The sequence below is a fragment of the Lithobates pipiens genome, unplaced genomic scaffold (genome assembly GCF_037356315.1).
Source record: "Lithobates pipiens isolate NorthernLeopardFrog02 unplaced genomic scaffold, aLitPip1_a1.2 Scaffold_28, whole genome shotgun sequence".
Classification (NCBI taxonomy): Eukaryota; Metazoa; Chordata; class Amphibia; order Anura; family Ranidae; genus Lithobates; species Lithobates pipiens.
In genome coordinates, this window is record NW_027507789.1 from 58,513,354 (window position 1) to 58,517,492 (window position 4,139).

At 41.9% G+C, this 4,139-nt stretch overlaps 1 long non-coding RNA gene across 1 annotated transcript; it reads left to right on the forward strand.

Moving 5' to 3' along the window:
* Positions 1–322: 322 nt before the first annotated feature.
* On the forward strand, positions 323–3,465 carry LOC143934856 (uncharacterized). Its single transcript, XR_013263389.1, has 2 exons — positions 323–426; positions 2,993–3,465. It is a non-coding gene; the product is annotated as an uncharacterized LOC143934856 (long non-coding RNA).
* Positions 3,466–4,139: the final 674 nt, after the last annotated feature.

Sequence of the window (4,139 nt, forward strand, 5' to 3'; positions counted from 1 at the left end):
TTCCCAAAGGAAATTGAATTAGTGTGCACTACTTGCCTGTGCCTCTGAAAAACATTGGCTTTTGTATAGGTTTTTTCACTGTCTTGGCCCCTAAAACATGTTGTATTATTTTACATTACTGGCCGCATTTTGGGCCCCCAAACTCATTGTTTTTGTGTACATTTTTAAAACTGGAGTAAACTTATATCTGGACTTTGGCCTTATGGTGTGGCACTTTATTTCTAGTTTGTTATCCTCTTTAGGTGATAAAGAAAAGATAACAGCCATAGTGTATGGTAAAAGTACAAGTTAGCAGTATCAGCTTCCATATTTCTGTCTAATAGTTTGCTTTGAAAGCTGACAGGACATATCCTGGGCTGTTCTTGTAGACACACAGAAGGCACCTCTGTTAAGTCATCTGGGAGCCCCAGATACCCAAGTGGTCTGGTGAGTATCAGATTGAATTGAATCAGACAAAAACTTGGACTTCCCCCTCCAACCTCTGTGCCTTCTTATTAGTCCACTATCTTGAGGAGAAGTCTCACTGGCCAATAGTTAGATTTAGAGGAAATCTGTCATGATGGAAATATGGAAGCTGCCATTCCTGATCTCCCATTAAAAAATGATAACTTTAGTAGGTGTCATGCTGAGCCTCTGACATGAATGCTTCTGAGATCATTTACTATATGCTTGTCAAGGACAAGTAATAAAGGTCGATAGCATGACAACCAGGGCTGGTTTAAAGGTGAAGTTTAGCTTATTTTTTTCCTCAACAGCTTTACTTACATTACTTACCTGTAATAAAGTATATTGCACAATGTGCAGGCTGTTGGATTCTATAGAAGTCTTCACTGCAGAGCAGCTCAGTCCTCTTCCTACTGCTGAGTTTCCAGCACTGTTGGGATTAACAGCTTCCGCTTTACTAAAGATGATCCCATAGGTACATTTACTTGAATGGGTCAGGATTGGCAGGCGGTAGCACCCAGCCGAGCAACGGGGGGGGGGGGGGGGGGGGTTAATCCCTGCTGCAGCATGTAGACACTTTTGGCTGCTGCCTCAGCCTGATCTGATTTAAACCCACGATTGCTTTGCACTGCACATGATTGTGACATGGTAGTACAGCAATTAGAGGTTTAAATCAGGTGTGAGGAGGCAAAACTGTGCTCGGTGATCTTTGATTTCTCTTAAGTTGGTCAGGTAGATCTCCACCTCTTTATAGCGGAGTTCCACCCAAAATAGGATACTATTGTTATCTGATTACCCCCCCCCCCCGGTGCCACATTTGGCACCTTTTGGGGGGGATGGGTACCTATTTTTTACAAGTACTCTGTCCCCTCTTCTGGGAGACCGGTTGAATTACATCAGCAGCTTGGTCCCCTCCTCCTCCCTCCCCTTCTGCTGGGCCAGTGAGAGAGCGCAGCATGCTTCGTGCATGCGCAGTAGGGACCCGGCTGTGAAGCTGAAAGGTTACACTGCTGGGTTCCCTTACCTGCAATGGAGGCGGCAGCACCCGTGCAGCCATTGTAAACATCGGCTGTGGTGCCATCATCACAGGACTCCAGAACAGGTAAGTGTCCTAATGTTAAATGTCAGCAGCTAAAGTGTAACTGCTGACTTTTAATTTTTAAAGGGGCAGGCGGAGCTTTAAGGTTGCCACCCCCTGCCATAAAGAATAGCGAGTGATGTCCGTGTCCACTCTGCATCAGTGGAACATCAATTAAAGAGTACTTCTCAATGGAGGAGAGGGGGGTATCTACTCTACATCAGATCATCTTTAATGCAGATAAGCCCAGGGACTTAAAACGGTTGACCCACACAGTGCTGAAATTTCAGTGGCAGGAAGAGGACAGGGCAGCCCTGCAGTGAAGATTTCTACTGAACCCAATAGACTGCAAATCCCAGAACAGCCTTCATTACAGGTAAGTAATGTAACTAAAGCTATAGCAAAAACATTTTTTTTAAGCTAAACTTCAGGTTTAACCATAGTAAAAATATAGCAGTTACCTGGGGCCCAAGTTCAGACCCCTTTCACACTTCTGGATTCCAAAGACACAGTGGGGTTTATTTACTAAAGGAAAATCCACTTTGCACTGCAAGTGCTTTTGGAAGTAAAGTCGCTGTAGATCCAAGGGGGACATGCAAGGAAAATAAAAAAACAGCATTTTAGCTTGCACATGATTGGATGATAAAATCCACTCATTTCAGATCTACTCCTTAGATTTAGAGCGACTGCACTTTCAAGTGCACTTGCAGAGCAAAGTGGGTTTGCCTTTCGTAAATAACCCCCAGTGCCTAGCCTACATCGCACTGTAATCAAAGTAACAAGACTTTCTCAAACTCCACCTATTAAAAGACCAGGTTTGAGAAAAAGGGTCCTGCAAAGTCTGTGTTGCACCGATTGGGACGCTCCTATTGCCAGCAATAGGCCCCGGTTTGACCTGTCAAATCGCATCGATGTGAAGGGGGGCTAAGTCCCACTGCCTGGAGCTATAATTAGCACAAAGGGCAACTTATTTTTGACCTTCCCTACATCACTTTGTAGCAGTCTATGTCTCTGAGATCTATTAGCATTTATTGAAAAAAGTTATATTTTGGTTGAGTTGAGTTTAGCTTTGAGATTTGTCCTACAATAAGTATGCAGATCAGAAATGTCAGAGTAAAATCAAAAGTCCTGATCTGTATACTTTTTCTAAGTCAGTGACTATAAAGTGGTTGAATTTACATGACCCTCGGGAATTGATATTTTCAATAAATATAAGCAACTGCTGCCTCTTAAGCCTTGTACACACGATCGGATTTTCTGCAAACAAAACCTTGGACTTCTGTCCGAAGGCGTGTGCCTGGATTTTGTCATACAAACGGTAAGGAATTGTCGGCCAACAAACATAAGCATAGTGACATACTACGTGTTTTTTCAGCTCTTTAGTGCCATCCTTTGGGCTCCTTCTGCTAATTTTGTGTTAGTAGAAATTTGGTGAGTGATGATTCACGCTTTTCATTTTGTGCTTTTCAGTTCGTTTCTGAACGGCCGTTCGTCCACCAGACATGTTGCGGAATCGGAGGAGATAATGTGTTATTTATTATTGGCCTTTGAGCAATTGCTTTAACCCAAGTCCAGTCCAGGAACAGGAGGAGGAGGATTTCTTGGACCAAAAATTGGTTGCTTTAATAATCGTGACCAATTATGTCATATGCCTTTGCTGCAGGAGCTCCAGGAGAATAATCCAGATGATTTTCGGATTTATCTCAGGATGACGGACCCCTGCTTTCACCAACTCTTGGCATTGCTGCCCCCTATATTAAGGACACATGCATGGGGCTTTTATTTTATTTTTGTGTTGAATAATAATGATTTGATTTGTTATATTTTCTATATTTTTGGATGCATAGAATGCACTTTTTGGTTAAGTTCTATTGGCAGATAGCATGTCTAATTGTATTTGTTTTCTTTTTGTAATGCACAATAACAAAAATTGTGGAGAATAATAGCTGGGTATGTGTTTTACTTCCAATGAAAATTTGGGAGTAGGCAGTATTTAACATTTAAAAAATACAATGTAAAATTAACAAGGGACATCAACATAGTTGTATCTTTGATCTTAAAAACGACGGGATAATGGTGTTGTGGTAACTTGCCCCAAAAAAAAAGAAAAAAAAGCATAATAATATCATTCTTGATACCACTAGAAAAAAAAAAGCCTTTGAAAATTTGTTTGCAATAACTCCATAAGTATCACCAGCAAAGCAGCTTCATTATTATCCCATTAAAGAAGAAGAGACTATGCGCTGCATTTCGAGATTTTATAATTTGCCACGTCATGAATGTGAATTCTCCATTATGAATGCTAGTTTACAAGACCGACCGCTTCTGGTTCCTCCTTGCTTCCGAGCATGCGGGTTTGTACTTTGGACTTTTGTCCGACGGACTTGTGTACACACGCTCGGAAAATCCGACAAGAGACATTTTGCCTGCGATTCAACATTTGTCTGCGGAAAATCCGACAACAAATGTCCGATTGAGCGTACAAACAGTCAGATTTTCCGCCAACAGATTGTCATTACACATTTCCTGTCTGAAAATCCGATCGTGTGTACGCGGCTTTACTCAAGTAGTATTGGTAAGTTCACCTTACCGATGCCCAACTCTTCTGAACAACTTT